The sequence below is a fragment of the Delphinapterus leucas genome, chromosome 1 (genome assembly GCF_059928025.1).
Source record: "Delphinapterus leucas isolate spDelLeu-1000000601 "Yukka" chromosome 1, BTC_Dleu_Yukka2, whole genome shotgun sequence".
Lineage (NCBI taxonomy): Eukaryota > Metazoa > Chordata > Mammalia > Artiodactyla > Monodontidae > Delphinapterus > Delphinapterus leucas.
In genome coordinates this window covers 62180773-62198565 of record NC_143129.1, presented here as the reverse complement: position 1 = coordinate 62198565, position 17793 = coordinate 62180773, and the positions used below count along the sequence as shown (strand labels likewise).

The following is a 17793-nucleotide window of genomic DNA, read 5'->3' as shown; positions in this document are numbered from 1 at the left end:
TATATGAATAAGTTTTAACTTGTAAATAGCTTTAGCTCTTTAAATATTAAGCAAATCTGTTTTTATATAAAAAGACAACACCAATGATACTCCTTCCCAGCTCCTCCAATCAGAAATGTGTACTTTCTATTGCTTATCCTCTATTAATATGAATCAGCCATATAGCCTACCCAGCTCCCTTTATGACCAGGATGTTGATCCCAGAGATAGGGCCATGGAACAGAGCAGGATTGACAGATGTCCATTAGGCTCAAACCCACGGTTTGGTTTTCGGTGGAACTGTACTCTCAGCCAACACAAGATGGAAATGAAGGCTGAATACTTATTGACAATAACTGACTACATACCTTAGTGGGTACACACAAAAAATAAACCAGAGGTATAAGATGAAATTCTGCGCTTCCAATCCACAAATCTAAATTTCACAAAAGGTTTTGATTGTTAATTGCAAAATAAACCTATCTGCCCACGAGGACCCTTGGAAAAGAGTGTCATTGACTGCATAATACATGTAAATACTTTGTTTATATAACCTTAATTGTCTGGCTTCCTGAAAAATGAAGGAATTTAGTTCAGAGACACTTGAGCTCAGTATCTAAGGACTGCTTTCCTTCTGCTTGGAACATAGAGATCCTTTATTTCAACAGCTAAATCCCAGCCATTTACTAAAGATGACTCAGTGCCCAGGAAGTTCAGGAGAAAAAGTCTCAGAGAAAGAGAAACTGCCTCTGCCAATGCCTCATTTCTCCCACCTAAGTATATCTATATGCCACCTAAGTATCACCCATGTGGTCTGAAAGCTATCAAAGAGAAACAATGCTGACAGGTCCAGAATCGAACAATAGTTATCATATATGTTTAAGGAGAATGCTTCTATTGAAGAGCCTGAAAATTACCTCTCAAATAGTTTTTGAAGCCATGGTGTTGAAAGACATTGGCTGAGAATCTGGAGCCAAGTGTTTATTGAGCTTATCTTAGTCCATACTCACTCTACAGAGCAAATAGTGATTCCTGGAAGAAGGGGCAAATCTGGGAACCTGGACTCAGCACCAGTTATACTCAGGGACTTCTACCACTTCCAGGCCACCAGAACATGCTGAAACTTAACCCTAGTTATGGGTCTAATGACAATAGGAGTGTTTGGGGTAGGTTTTAAGGAGGATGGGCATCCACTCTTTTGTGAGGTATCTGCTCCAGGTGAGGTAATTGTAGGTTTTTGAGGGAGAAAAAGACTCCTCAGATACAGAGGTACAGGCAAGGGGGACTAAGAGTGACTCAATATTCTCAGATTTTTTTGAATCCAGCGAAAACTCCTCATTTCAAGTTTTAGGAGGTCATTCCTTTCTGACTAATGACCTAATGTTCACATGGAACACTTTGTAAGGCTGTGAATTCAACTGATGTAATTCTGCAATCTGCACAATTAAATTTTGCATTTGATTTTCAATAATATCAGCCCTGTGACTATAAAAAAAAAAAAAGATCATTTTAGGGCTGCTGTGGAAGCTCTCTGGTTCTCAGACCAAGAATTGAACGAAGAGTTTAAGGTCCTGAGATTTTCATTTTCTTTCTGTAAGGACTCACTGTACTGAGAAGTATCTAACCTGCAGCAAGGTCCTTACAGTGATCACTACTGCCACTTGAGTCAGGTGCAGCAGGCACGTGAGCCCCCAAAGCACATGCACTTCATCACAGTCAACACGCGTGGTTATTTGATTGTGATGCCGCTGAATGTCGTGTATAACTAGCACTGCATCTCCCCTTGGCAAGGGGCTCAGACCAAACCAACAACAGGAAGCAATCTTTGAGAGTTTTTCTCCTAGAACTACTCCTAGTACCAATTCCTATTTCAGTTAGGGTTCAGTCAGAAACCACACAGCACTTCAAACAGAGGAAGCATAATATAAAGAATTGTTCACTTGGTGAAAAGGTGATTAGCTACTAAAAGAGCAGAAAAGAATTTTATGGGAATAGAGATGGCAAACACAGACTACAGCTATCACTCTTAAGGCCAAGGGAAAGGTAAACAAGGAGGAAACTTCAAAATGTAGAGAATGGCTGTACCAGGCTAAGATTCAGGCCTCTAAGGGGGAAGGCTCAGAAACATGTCACTCACCGCTAGGATGAAGAAGAAAGCTTCTGGAGAACATTTACTAGCTGTAATCATGGGAGCAATCCACCACCACAAGGAATACCACCAGGGCCAGCTGTATGCTGATTCATTCACTGTCATGTGGAGAAAAAAAAATCAAGATAAGTGCCTCCTTCTCCAGCTTTGAGAATCCCTTCAGCACACTCTTCACCCACAACTGGCCAAACCCAACATCTGGCAGAGAAAAAAATGTAGTTTGCAGAGTATAGCTCGAGGGTCATAAAGTAGGACAAAGAAAGGTAGATTTGGAGCTAAAGGAGAATAAATTAATAACTGGAACACGTGAATACAGAGACTAGGAGTAAAGATGGAGAGAGATAAACAATTACAAGATATACTTGGGAGGCAGAATCACTTGTACTTGATGTCGAGTCCTTTTGGAGGTGCGTTAAAGGAGGACTCAGGATGACTTTCTCTTAAGAGAGAAGGGGAAAACTGGGGATATTCAGTCTTGTATCAAATGAGTTTGTTTGGTGGGGGAGGTGGGGAATTAAGAATTACATCTTGGACATATTTCATATGTTTATGACAGAGGTCAAAATGTCAAATGGCAGATAGATGGCAATGCAAATCTTGAGGTTGGCTTAAGATAAAAATGGGCATCAGCATGTGGTTGTTATTTAAGGTCATAGGATTAGATGACATCACTTACAGAGAAACTGTAGTTAGATAAAAGGGTCAAGGAATGTGCCTGTGAAGCTCCAACACTTAGAAATCAGGGAAAAGATGAGGAGTCAGTAAAGGAGACAGATTAACCAGTGAGAGAGGCGAAAAAAATCAGGAGAGTTTGGTGTTATGGAAGCCTCTGCTTCCATAGTGTTTCCCCAAAAAGTAGTCAGTTCTGTCAAACACCAATTCTATTGCATTTAACAAGATGAGTTTTAATGGGCAGAGGAAGAAAAAGAGAAAGGAACAGAGAAGTGAGTTGTAGCAGGAGGAAATGTTGAATCAAAGTAGGACTTTTAAACTGAGCTGTCTAATATGGGAACCAGTAGTCACAGGTAGTTGTTGAACACTTGAAATGTGACTATTGCAAACTGAGATGTGCTATAAGTGTAAATAATGTATCAGATTTTTTAAACTTAGTACAAAAAGTATAAAATATCTTGTTAATAATTTTTATGTTGATTGCATGTTAAAATGATATTTTATATATATTGGGTTAAATAAAATATATTACAATTAGTTTTACTTTTTCTTTTCACTTTTTTAAGGTGTCTATCATAAAATTTTAAATTACATATGTGGCTCACCTTATATCCCTATTAGACAGAACTGTACGAGGGCATGTTTGTATGCTAATAGAATAAGCAGTGGAGAAGCAGAGATTGATGCTGTAGAAAGAGAAAGAGTAAGGAAAAGAAGGAAGACATTAATAAGCTTTAGTAGATAGGGAGGAATGGGGAAACAATAATAGATTGATGGACAGACAGAAAGACAGGTGTACACAGGCAAATATTTGTCATAGTCTTTAAACAGAGACTATTCATTCTTTTTAAATGGCCATGAAGCATTGATAAACACTTATCAAGGTCTAGGTTGCAAATAAAATCTCAGTATGCTTCCAAAGGTACAGATCATATTGCAAGAAAACAAGAAATTAATAAGAAAAAGGTAGCAAACCCAATCTAATCCCATGAACATTATAAAACAGTTTTCTAATAACTCTTGGGTTAAAGTAGAAATCAGTGCTAAAATACAGAATGTTTAGAAATTTAAAAACACACTACATTTCAGAACTAATGGGATACCACCAAAGCTTAACTGAAAGAAAAATTCAGAATTTTTAGTGATCTGATTAACACATAGAAGACAAAGTAAATGATTTAAGCATTCAATTCAAGAAACTAAAAAGAGAACATCAAAATAAACCAACAGAGAATAGGAGAAAGAAACTAAGTAAAATAAAAGTAGAAATTAATGAACTAGAAAGCATAGCAAAACTGCATAGACCTGATAAATAAAACAATAGTTTTGTTCTTGTTTTATCTTTGAAAACTACAACATAAAAATCATTAGTAAGTAGAACCAAGAAAAAGGGAGAGGAAATAAAAACACATACAATGAGAAAGGGAATATAACCAAAAATAGATTTAAATTATAAAATTTCCAACATACGCCAATAACTTAGAAAATCTACATGAAATAGACACACTTTGGAAGATATATATTACTAATATTGACTCTTGAAGAGAGAAAATTAGCCCAATAATCAGAGAACTTGAAAATGTACCAAAAGTTCTAACTTCAAAACAAGCATTAGTTCCAGACTGTTTTACCAGAAAGTCCAACATATCTTAAAGAACAGATAATTCCTGAGCTATTTAAATTATTCAGATAATAAAAATTAGGACAAGCTTCCCAATTTACTTTATTAAGAAGTTTATCCTGACTATCAATGCTAGCAAAAATAAAATAAAATAAAATAAATCTTATGTCATTTTCACTAATGAATAAAAATTTTTAAATCCAAAGTAAACTATTAGTAAGTCTAATTTATCAGACTTTTGACAGCAAGTAACAGAAACCCTGATTCAAATTATCTTTAACAATATGGGTATTTCTTGACTCAGCAGGAAGTCTAGAGGTAGAATAAGTTTCAGGATGGGTTGTAGTTCAATCATGTTATTAAGAATCCAGATTTTTTCCCCATCTTTCTGCTCTGCCACTCTTGGTGTGATGTCATTCCTGGTCTTTTATAAACATGACTGCAATATTTCCAAGCAGCCAGGCACAATTCTCAGAGGAAGATGAAAAAATGACTCCCTTTGGTTTTCACTTAGGAGCAAGGGCACTTTTCCCAGAAGTTGCCCTAGTGGACGTCACGTCTCATTAGAAAGAGTTAGATCAAATGCCTGTCCCTGAACCAATCCCGATTAATGGCATGGTTTTGTTTTAGTCTGTAGCATCAGAATCCCCTGGAAGACTTACTAAAACACATTATCGCAGGGTCCAATCCCCAGTTTCTGATTCAGTAGGTCTAGCATGGGGCCTGATAATCTGCATTTCTAATAAGTTCCCAGGTAATGCTGGATTATCTTGGACCAATTAGGACTATCTCTGGAGCTGGAGGTAAGGTCAGCTTCCCCGAGGCACCTGGCTGGATGGAAGATGGATAGATACTCGCTTAGGACTGTGGCTTACATAGCATCTTCAACAAGGAGAAATAAATAAGCACAGAAATGGCAGGACAGAGGAAAGTTGTTTTAGGCTTCCAAGAGTGGTGAGCTGTGGGAAGGTAAATATATGTGAGGAAACTAATGGAGTAAAGTTTGCTTGCAGGTTTCTCTGGTGCCATCTCTGAGCTAAGAGTCTGTCTCCAGCAAAAGGAGAATTTATATACTGCCTTTAGGAAGAAAGAGGCAGGTTTTTCTGACTTTGATGCTTCTTAATTGCCTTCAGCTCAAAATAATTTTTATGTCAAAGAAAGAGGCATATTTTGAGGTGACATTCTGGTTTCCTTCAGTTTCCCATTTGAAACTTTATCTTCGGAAAATTTCATACATATATTTTTTTAAATAAATTTATTTTATATTTATTTTTGGCTGCGTTGGGTCTTCATTGCTGCACACGGGCTTTTTCTAGTTGCGGTGAACGGGGGCTACTCTTCATTGCAGTGCGCAGGCTTCTCATTGCAGTGGCTTCTCTTGTTGCAGAGCATGGGCTCTAGGCGCACGGGCTTCAGTGGTTGTGGCACGCAGGCTCAGTAGTTGTGGCTCACGTGTTCTAGAGTGCAGGCTCAGTAGTTGTGGTGCATGGGCTTAGTTGCTCTGCAGCATGTGGGATCTTCCCAGACCAGGGATCGAACCCACGTTTCCTGCTTTGGCAGGTGGATTCTTAACCACTGTGCCACCAGGGAAGTCCTGGAAAGTTTCATATGTTAAAGGCTGAGTTAGTCACTGCAGAAAGACTTGAGTTAGATGTTGTGAGATAAGAGATCAAGCTAAGGAGAAGAAAACCATAAATTGGAACAAGCAGAAAAGAACAAATCTAATTACATTGTCCCATATCTTAATTAATCAGTCTCTTAGTCTTGGGAATAGGTCAGTCCAGTTAAACAGTTGTGTTTCACTTAAGGAGTCAGTGTTGCAGATGGGCCTCCACCTAAATTTGGCCTCTGTACGTGCAAGCAATCAGGTATTTAATGAGGCATTCCTATGGAAATGTTTTTAAAAACAAATTTTAATGATAGGAGCGAATTATAAACTAAATTTTTTAGTCTGGAGGGCAGCCAGTAAAGACTATATCTAGATATGGGGCTTCATTTGATGGTGGAGTGAGGATGGCAGTGGCAGTCCTTGATGAATTTCCTGGTTTGTAGTTTGAATGCCTATAATGTTGGTGTTGGGTGTTCTGGCAAACTTTCTGAGTGGCCTACACAGCAGCAGGCGTGAAGGATGTCCACATATCGCATCTGTTGTGGTGATTCCTCTGAAGTTCATATCAATTCATACAGCTGCAACTTGCAGTGCTTTGGAAAAAGGGCAGTTGTAGTTCTTAGTGATTCCAAGTTCAGAAGGTTGGGAGAAAAATTGAAAACAATAATTTGGAGAGCTGTAGCCAGGTGTTGGAGGAAGCTTGAAGAATTCAGGATCCAGTACAGTTTATAGGTAAATAATAAAATCTCAAAGACAATGAACAGGGCTAGAATCTAATACCCACAAGAGTGTGCCACTTTTTCTAGCACTGATAATTTTTCTGTCTACAGTAAGACAAATTTGTTTTCAAAATAAGTCTAATCTCATTAAATCTGGCCTGATTACTTATGTAAGTGCAGCAAGAATCGTGACTGACCAAGGGTCTTTTGAGTTTGCTTTGCTGGAACTTTTCATAAGGAACCTCAGATTTGGGCTTTTAAAACCATCTCAAGGCTAGGAAGCCAAGCCAAGGAGTCACCACAAGACTTTGCCTGTAACACCTATGGATTTGGGTGAAGTCCTCTCTTCTTAAGGTCCCAAAAATATTCTGAGGTTCCTGGGCCTGCCAGGTAGTGATCTCCCTTACTCACTGTGAGGTGAGAACACTATAAGCAAGACACAAGCTGGTTTTTCAAAGTGGTCTTTATTAGCTCACTAAAGTCAACCTTACTTCCTTAAAGCTATCTGGTCAGATCTGATTCTATGCATCATTCTCAAATATTACATTCCAGTCAAAGCCTCAGTAATATAACCAATGCTTCCAATTGTGTCCTGTTATGAGGAGAACAGATTCTTATTGAATTTATAAAAATAATTACACTGTCACAAAAATAAGAATATTCAGTAAGCTTTTCCAAATTCTGGAGGGATCAGGTAGGGAGAAAAAGTCATTGTTTCACCTTTGTCCACACGTTTTCCTAACTTACCAAGTTGCTGTAAGTTAGAGATAGCTAAGAGAAAAGAGGAAAACATTTTAAATCTGAAAAACAAAATATTAAAGAACCAGCAATGTTCCAAACAAAAACTCATAAAAATTATAATCATCCTCATCAGTTCATTCAGTGCCATGTAATTAATTGTTATTATGTTTAATATTGGGTTTGCAGTTTTATGAATCCACCAATTTTTCCATTAGAGTTCTGAAAATTCATACCCAGTACAATGGTGTGATATTAAAAGTTATCAGAATTCTGTATTCTAGAGTATTTGTCAGGTTCCTTTCCATTAATCTCCTTGAGGACAAGCAATTTTGGATCATAGCTGCTTGCAAAAGCTTTCAGGAAAGCATCAGAGTAAAACAATAACTGTGAATGACAAAAGACTTAAAAATAGCCACGGTTAAGGATCTAATAAGAGTTTATTTATATACAATAGACAAGAAAATTTTGTTATTTATGTGACATACATTTTAAGATGATAACTGGAATTTGACTATAACATTATACCAGGACATTTCAGATTGCTAAGAATTCCACACAATTTCTGGAACATTACATTAATAATATATATCCACACAAATATAACCCAGAGAGGCCAAGCATCACTTCTTACTTGACTATGCTTCCCATGTAATTTGACATATCAAATAAGCCTAAATAGTTTAATATCTCTCTTTTTATAAGGAGAGAGAACAAATCTCTTGAGATATTCTGGGGCTTTCCAAAACATTCCCAAAGTTAGTTCAAGGTCAACAGACTTCATTTAGAACTTGATTTTGGGAAGTTTGTCAAAAATGTCAAAGGTTTAAAACACAGGATTAAATAGGATCACAGGTAATTGTGACATGATTAACCAAAGTGACAACTAAAGATTTTGAAGGCAAATACAGAACGTTACGTAGCTGTTAAAAACAAATGAACAAAAATCCTTAGCTCTTTTAATATTGAGAAAATTCAGTTTTTGTTAAGTAATCAAAGCCCTGTTAAAGACAACAATAAAGCACAGAAAATAGATAAGGCCAAAAAAATCAAAAAAACAAAACATGGTATCCTAGGTAGGATTACTTAAAAGGTAGAGAAAGTTTTATAGTCTCTTATTAAGAGCAGATCAATAATTCAAGAAAACTTTGTCATTTTAACAGAGAAATAAAATTAAATTTTAGTTTTGCATAGGGACACTATTGATTGTGAAGCTTATTTTTTAAATCCTCATAATAATTTCATTTAATTTTTAGCCAGCTTGATTACATAAGATAAAATTTTCTCTCTCCGTCTTTCTCGTCTTCCCAACTTTCTATATCCATTTAGTTTTTGTCCTTTATTCTCCTCTTTTTAAAAAAATTCTGAACCAACTTTAAATAACCTCTAAACTAGGACAAAATTTCTTTCCATTTTCCTTAACAAAAACACAACTTTATACCTCATATCTTTTTTTTTAATCAAAATCATATCCTACTTTACTTGTATACTTGCATGCATAGTTTTTGTTATTATTATTTCTAGTACTTTTAGTTACATGTGTTGATCTAAATTTTTAACTCTTAGTAATGCTAATTTTCAGTGAAAATTAAGAATCAGGCAATTGTGAACTGTTTGTCACATACTAATTTCTGTAGTAGATTGGCAAATTTATAAATACATCATTTCATAATTTCTAGATGCATATGAATTTCTTAATAGACTTTTTTTTTCAGTGTGGCTAGAAGGATATGTTATTAACAGACCTAACTATCTCTTCTCTCTCTGTAATAAGAAGCTAAAATTAGATATGTTTAGCATTTGCTGTTTCAGTATTTTATCTTACTTGGAAATGACCTAGATATTCAATGCATATCATCATTTAATTTATTGTAACTTTAAGGATTCAAGTTACCAAAACTATTTTGGAAACTACTTTTAAGCAGACGTATTTTATAAAACAATCATTGTTGAAAATGAATCACATATATAAAATGAATATATATATAAAAAACCACAAACATCACGGAAACAAAGTATCTAAAAAGTTAAACATGTGGCTTTTCTCTCTCTCTCTCTGTTTACTTCTGTGCTTTACAAACATTAAACAATTTTTTATTATATCTTTGTTCTTAGATTATGAATTCATAATTTTATAACTAAATATGTAATAGAGACAACATAAGCCCATTTGACTAGTCTTAATTTATATAAGCACTTTTTTAAAGCAAATTAAATAGAGCTCTTTTACAAGCTACTTTTGGCAATACCATCTGAAGGTAGAAAAGTATCACATATACATAGCATACATACACAGACATAAATAAAGATACAGACGCAAAGAGAAATCTTACCGTTTTCATTTGCAAATTTTGGCCATAAGACATGTACGAGAACACAAAACTCACTAGTTTATAAAAGAACAGTTGGATCCAAATTGTGTTTCTGGCAGATGGAACAAGTTAAGGTTACCCACTCAGATCACTAAAGATTTTTTACTAATATTTGTGGAAAAGACTTTTAGCATTTGCATTTGCCCTTGACAGGTAATCTTACGGAGGATTATGGGCTAGATTTTGGTCAAGGAAGCTTTCATAGCAGTTCATTTTTTAAAAAAGCTTCTTTTTACTTTTTACTTTTTTTTGTATATAGTCTAAGGTAAGAGTCCAACTTCATCCTTTTGCATGTGGATGTCCAATTTTCCCTACACCACTTGTTGAAGAGACTATCTTTCCTCATCAAGCGGCCTCGGCACCCTTGTCAAAGATTATTTGACAATATATGTAACGGTTTTTTCTGTGTTGTGTATTCTATTCCATTGGTCTATTTGTCTGTCTTTGCCAGTAACACACTATTTTGATAACTATAGGTTTGTAACATGTTTTGAAATAAAATAAATAAATAAGACCTCCAACTTTGTCCTTCTTTTTCAAGATTATTTTGTCTAATCAACATCCCTTAGAATTCCATATGAATTTTAGGATGGATTTTTTCATTTCTGAAAAAAATAAGTGGGATTTTGATAGGAATTGCACTGCATCTATAAATTGCTTTGGGTAGTATTGACATCTTAAGTCTTCCAACCCATGAAAATGGAACGTCTTTCCATTAATTTGTATCTTCTTTAATTTCTTTTAGCAATGCTTTATAGTTTTCAGTGTAGACATGTTTTAAATTTTTTATCTGTATACAATTTTTAAAGGTTACTTTCCATTTACAGTTATAACAAAATATTGACTATATTCCCCATGTGTACAATACATCCTTGAGCCTATCTTACACACAATAGTTTTACTTCCCAGTCCCTCACTCCTATACTGCCCCTCCCCACACACACTGGTAACCACTAGTTTGTTCTCTATATCTGTGAGTCTGCTTCCTTTTTTGTTATATTCACTAGTTTGTTGTATTTTTTAGATTCCACATATAAGTGGTATCATACAATATTTGTCTTTCTCTGTCTAGCTTATTTCGCTTAGCATAATACCGTCCAAGTCCATCCATGTTGCTGCAAATGGTAAACTTTCATTATTTTTTATGGCTCAGTAGTATTCCACTGTACATATATACCTCATCTTTATCCAGTTACCTGTTGATGGACACTTAGGTTGCTTCCATACCTTGACAATTGTAAATAATGCTGCTATGAACATTGGGGTGCATGTTTCTTTTCAAATTACTGTTTTGGGGATTTGGGGATATATACCCAGGAGTAGAACTGCTGGGTCCTATGGCAGTTCTATTTTTAAGCTTTTTGAGAAACCTCCATACTGTTTTCCACAGTGGCTGCACCAATTTACATTCCCATCAACAGTGTACAAGGATTCCCTTTTCTCCACATCCTTGCCAACATTGGTTATTTGTGTTCTTTTTGATAATAGCCATTCTGACAAGTGTGAGGTGACATCTCTTTGTGGTTTTGATTTGCATTTCCCTGATGATTAGTGACATTGAGCATCTTTTCATGTGCCTGTTGGCCATCTGCATTTCCCCTTTAGAAAAATGTCTCTTCATTTCTTCTGCCCATTTTTTAATTGGGTTGTTTGTTTGTTTTCTTTTATGTTCAGTTCTATGAGCTGTTTATATATGTTGGATATTAATCCCTTATAGGTCATATCATTTGCAAATATTTTCTCTCATTCAGTAGGTTGTCTTTTCATTTTGTCGGTGATTTCCTTTGCTGTGCAAAAGCTTTTAAGTTTAATTAGGTCCCATTTGTTTATTTTTGCTTTTATTTCCTTTACTTTAGGAGATGGGTCCCCATAAAATATTGCTACATTTATGTCAGAGTGTCTGCCTATGTTTTCCTCTAGGGGTTTTGTAGTATCCAGTCTTGCATTTAGGTCTTTAATCCACTTTGAGTTTAGTTTTGTATAAGGCGTTAGAGAATGTTCTAATTTCATTCTTTTACATATAGCTGTCCAGTTTTCCCAGCACCACTTATTGAAGAGACTATCTTTTCTCCACTGTATATTCTTGCCTCCTTTGTCGTAGATTAACTGACCATAAGTGTGTGCATTTATCTCTGGCCTCTCTATCCTGTTCTATTGATCTATGTATCTGTTGTTTTTGTGCCAGTACCACACTGTTTGATTACTATAGCTTTGTAGTATAGTCTGAAGTCAGGGAGCCTGATTCCTCCAGCTCCATTGTCCTTTCTCAAGATTGCTTTGGCTATTTGGGGTCTTTGGGTCTCCATACAAATTTTAAAGTCTTTTGTACTAGTCCTGTAAAAAATGTCATTGGTATTTTGATAAGAATTGCATTAAATCTGTACACTGCCTTGGTTAGTATGGTCATTTTGACAATACTGATTCTTCCAATCCAAGAATACAGTGTATCTTTCCATCTGTTTGTGTCATCTTCAATTTCTTTCATCACTGTCTTATAGTTTTCAGAGTACAGGTCTTTTGCCTCCTTAGGTAGGTTTACTTCTAGGTATTTTATTTTCTTTGGTGCGATGGTAAATGGGATTGTTTCCTTAATTCCTCTTTCTGATATGTTGTTGTTAGTGTATAGAAAACACGGTATATTAATTTTCTATCCTGCAACTTAACTGAATTCACTGATGAGCTCTAGTAGTTTTCTGGTGGCATCTTAGGATTTTCTATGTACAGTATCATGTCATCTGCAAACAGTGACAGTTTTACTTCTTCCTTTCCTATTTGGATTCATTTTATTTCTTTATTAAATAAATATTTTATTTCTTTATACTAAAAAGATCATACGCCATGATCAAGTGGGATTTATCCCAGGAATGCAAGAATTCTTCAGTATCTGCAAATCAATCAATGTGACACATCACATTAACAAACTGAATAAAAACCATATGTTCATCTCAATAGATGCATAAAAAGCTTTTGACAAAATTCAACATCCTTTTATGATAAAAACTCCTCAGAAAGCGGGCATAGAGGGAACACACCTCAACAAAATAAATTCCATATCTGAAAACCTCACAGCTTTTCAACAGTGAAAAGCTGAAAGCATTTCCTCTAAGATCAGAAATAAGACAAGGATGCCCACTCTCGCCATTTTTATTCAACATAGTTTTGGAAGTTTTAGCCACAGCAATCAGAGAAGAAAAAGAAATAAAAGGAATCTATATAGGAAAGGAAGAAGTAAAACCATCACTGTTTGCAGATGACACGATAGTACATACATGTTTTAAATTTTAAACACAAAAATTCCAAGTGGTCACTCATAATAAAGTACCTTGAGTTGTTACTTTAACTTTATAATCATTGAGCTATTGTTGCTTACTTCAAATCTGTTGTTTAAATGCAGGAATTATTACCTCAGGAGTTGGAGACAGAAACTGTGCTAGAAGACAGCTTGAACCACAACCAATTTACTCTTGAAATAAATGAGGTCTATATACAGAGAGAGCTGATTATATAATGGAGAATTCTCCAAATTAACTTCTATGTAGAAGAACTTTTTAAAAATAAAGGGTAAGTAATTAAAATGTGCCAATCTGCAGCTAAGGTATATACATTATTAAAACTCAACAGTGACTGCAGCAATTGTTTATGATTTAGACCAGCATCAAGATTTGTCTAAGAGTACTGTATCACTAACATTGCTTGGAACAGCCAGATCTTGGTGATAATAGCAAGCAGGTTAATATTATTATTATCATTGTCACCATCTTTAAATTCTCAGAAAATTCATAGCTTGATTGCCTGTACCTGGGGAGGACTTCTCTCACCACCCAGCTTTAGTTCACCCTGGCATTAGGCCTCAAAGTATTTAAGTTTGGGAGCTAGCAGGCTATTAGTATCCTGTGTAAAGTATCCTTTAATGACTAGATAGGTTATCTTGCACCCTTCAGCATCAGTCATCTGCTGCTCTGCTTCTAGAGTTCCTGCCACTCTCCACTCTTCTCCTGGCTGTCTCATGGCTTCTGCTTACTACCTTACCTGACCATCTTTCAGCTTCTACCCCTACTGTGAACTGCTGTCTGAATATGTTTTCTTGCATTCCAGCCACCAAAAGAAGATCCAATAATAAGGCATTGTGTACCAGGCCCCCACAAGCTGTTAGGCAGTCTGTAGGGTGATTGCCTTTGAGCCAGACACCCAGTCCTGTGCAACCACTGATGGCAGGAGTGGCAGGGCCATGTGGTCAGTTTTCCTTAGGAGGAGTCTGGGCAAGGCAGGCACTCAGATTGGTTCCTCTCCAAAACACTTCTTTTTTTTCCCCTTTTTCTTTCTTCTTCCCTTTCCCAGCTCCTATGACTTCTTTGCTCTCTGGTTTCTCTCTTTCTCTCTTTACCTTTCCCCTCCTTCCTCTCTATGACAATCTCTTTCCCTCTCTCTCTCTCTCTTTCTCTGTATATATATATATATATATATATATATATATATATATACACATATACACACACACACACACATACATACATACATACACACACACACACAGATATGAAGCTTCACGAATTGATATTCACTGCCCACTCTGTAAAAATCTTAATTTTTTTCCTTTAGAGCATCAGGCCTTTTATGCTTAACTAAAAGCAGAAAAAAATTGGTTAACTTAACTCAACATCCTTTAAGCAATTCCAAATTGGCTTTTGGTCTTTATTATATCATGCTTTAAAATCTAATCCTTTAACCATTTATGAGTAAATTTTTCCCCCAAAAAAATCATAATTTGTGAAACTTACTAAACAGTCTCTTTCAGTGTAAGCAGTAAACTTTCAGGAAGAGTGCTTTATTTGAGAAAAGAAGTGTCAGAACTTACTGCTCCAAAGCCCCTCTGAGAACTATTCATCGTTTTAGCATTTTAAAAGCTGTTTTGTTTCCATTATTACTCCCACGTATCCTATTGGGTTGGCCAAAAAATTCGTTCAGGTTTTTCGTAGGATCTTATGGGAAAACCTGAATGAACTTTTTGGCCAGCCCAATACTTTGCTTTCTTTCCAGGTTGGAGGATATGATAGGGAGGAGTACCCACATTAAACATGATAAAGAAGAGCAGTGGAGAGATTATCAGCCCCACTCACACAGCAGGTTGATAGCACTGCCCTGATCAGCAGAGTTTCCTGTACTCCAGTACCTCTTTCTATTTTTTTTTTCTGAAAAGAAAATCAAATTTAACAAGAAAGCTTTATAAGAATTGTTTTAAAAACATCATCCCACCTTCCTAAAATTAATTTCAAATTTTATATATCTCCTCCCACATGCATAAGAATTTTTACCTAGCTACAATTATAACTAGGGACACATTGCTCTTTTATTTCCAGCAGAAGGTGGACAAGAAGCTTTGCTGTGTGGCTGTAGGAAGGTGCCCAAACGCCTCTTCAATACTTTGTGCAATCTAGCTCCACACCACTATGTCTAACAGGTCACAAATATTTATCAATAACACACGGTCTAAGCTTTAGGGGTTCACAACCTAGTGAGAGAGGAGACAACCTAATGTACTGTTGTTCTTCCAAATGGCCATTGCCAATCCCTTCACCTTTTCCTTCAGTCCGTCCAAAGCAGTAAGGACAGAAGAGACTATCAATCAGCCAACAGTCAGAGCCCTCTGAAAACCTCTGCAAACCCTTCCTTCCTGTCAATCAGGAGTTAATTCTAAGGACTTCAAGTTCTCCCCAACCCTGCCAGCTGTCAGAAGACATTTTTTTCTGATAAAGCCTCCACCCTCTCTGCAACTCTCCCTTTTCCACATTCTGGTCTCTCCCTGGGATGCCTCCCTGGCCCCTGCTCCTTTCTCATGGCACTTCTTGCTTTTCCCTCTACAGTGGGGCTTAGCCCACTGTAGTTTAAGGTTGGAAGCTGGCAGGCTATCAGTATCCTGTGTAAAGTATCCTTTAATGACTAGATAGGTTATCTTGCACCCTTCAGCATCAGTCATCTGCTGCTCTGCTTCTTGAGTTCCTGCCACTCTCCACTCTTCTCCTGGCTACTACATCTTCCTTCAGTGTAGTACAGAGGTTAAACTCAATTACCTACAAGAGTCAGGCAGGACAGCTGGTGTTCCTTTGACTTTGTCTGCATATTAAGTATATGGGAACATTCTCTACTTTTACAAAGAAACATGCTCTACCTTGTTCCACCTTGAAACATATGGCCTTTAGTCAACCTTTCACTTTTACAATTTTTGCCAGAGATAGGGTTACATTAGGATGGGACTCATTTTCCTCCTAATTCTAACCTAAGAAAAATAACAGGGCAAGAGTGTGGTTAAACTGCCAATAGACAATGTCAGTAAGTGGTGGGGCATAGCTTGGAGTCAAATTAGTTTACAGATTAAATTATAGTAGCTTCACAGAGTTTTCCAGAGTGGCTAAGAAATTTTTCCAGTAATCTTACTACAAGTCCTTGTTCAGAGGAGAACTTAGAAAGTATGATTAGCATGCCCACACACAAAAACATCACTATGATGAAAACAAATCTTAGTATGTGAGTCACTTCTCTTAACACTGCCCTGTGCCTTTTTTAAGCCTGAGGAGCCCCACCCAGAGAATTTTTCATACCTTTGGACTCTAACAATCTGGGACCCTCCCCTCCCCCCCAACCCTCCATCAACATTTACGTTTTTATCATAACTGTATGTACATCTGCTTTCCCTGTATGAGCAGAGACTGTATCTCTTCTCTGTATCACCAGGTCTGGCACAGTGCCTAGCAAACAGTTGGCAAAGAAAGGGTTATTGCATAACCTACTATCATCATCCAAATAATAGCTACCATTTCCAGAGCACTTACTATGTAAACTAAAATAGCTGTGGAAACAGATGCAGCTAATAACTGGTTGTTTTGGCCTCGAAGTTGGGAGCTCATCCCCAAAAAGGAACACTCTAGGCACAATGGCAGCAGTAACTACTTATAGTTTACCTACATTACCCTGGAGGCTTTCCCAGACCAGACCACCCAATCCAAGCAGCACCTCAGTTACCCTCTAGCACATAATCTTATTTTCTCTGAATAGAATTTACTACTGTCTAATATATTCTTGGTTAAATATGTATCCCTCACTATAATGAAAGCTCCAAGAGAACAGTCATCTTGGCTACCTTGTGCTTGGCACATAGAAAGTAAATAAATGAATCTAAACTTCCCACTTCCTTGGGTGACAGAGTTGACTTGCACACAATAGATCACAATATGTTTTAAAATTTATATTTAAACTTCAGGATAATTGTGTTGAATATCTTATGGTTCATAATGAACTCTGGGAGTGGAATAAAAATAAAAGTTTGGTCACATTCCCCCAAGCACTTACTGATATAGGTGCTGGAATTTTTGCTGCAACAAGAAAGCCACCTCCTCTGACGCAAGGTGCCCCACATGCTTGGGTCTTGCCACATCCTCTGATACAGAAATCAGGATGGCTAGGCTGGCTGGGGCGCTCAGGATGCCAGACGCTCACACTAACAGAGCGGGGAGTGCAGGGGTCGCCAGAACCCTCTGCCAGGAGTCGGCCGTGAGTGGGTGTGCAGGAAGGTAGCAGCGGATTCGTGCGGCTCCTCAGGGCGGCTGTCCGCCTTGGGGCTCCCATTCCTACTGCGTTCCGCTTCCTTTACTTCCAAAGCCCAGAACGCACCCCCAAGCCTCCAAACGGCGACGTCACTGAGTCCCCTGTCACGTGAGGAGAGAATGATAGTGTCCACAGGCTCCCGGCAGGGCAGAGGCCTGGGGAGGTGCCGGACCCAGCCCAGGGTTGTCCTCCCCTAGCCCAGTCCCAGACTCCCGCTGGTTCCGGACTCTCGCTCCCGCCCACGCCAGCCGCGGCCCCGCCCACGCCGCCCACGGCCTGGCCCCGCCCCTTGTTCCGCCCATCGCTCCCGCCGCGACTCCGTCTATCTAAGCTTT

At 37.4% G+C, this 17793-nt stretch overlaps 1 long non-coding RNA gene and 1 pseudogene across 1 annotated transcript in view; both read right to left on the bottom strand.

Annotated features, from left to right (window-relative positions):
- LOC149750522 (uncharacterized) overlaps window positions 1-17557 on the bottom strand; it is a 34961-nt gene extending 17404 nt beyond the window's left edge. The window contains exons 1-2 of the long non-coding RNA XR_016393120.1: window positions 17204-17557; window positions 2117-2226 (exon numbers count right to left, since the gene is read on the bottom strand). This is a non-coding gene — a long non-coding RNA (uncharacterized LOC149750522). The remainder of the gene's footprint in view (window positions 1-2116; window positions 2227-17203) is intronic.
- LOC149750521 (uncharacterized) overlaps window positions 1-17793 on the bottom strand; it is a 123567-nt pseudogene that overhangs the window by 105629 nt on the left and 145 nt on the right.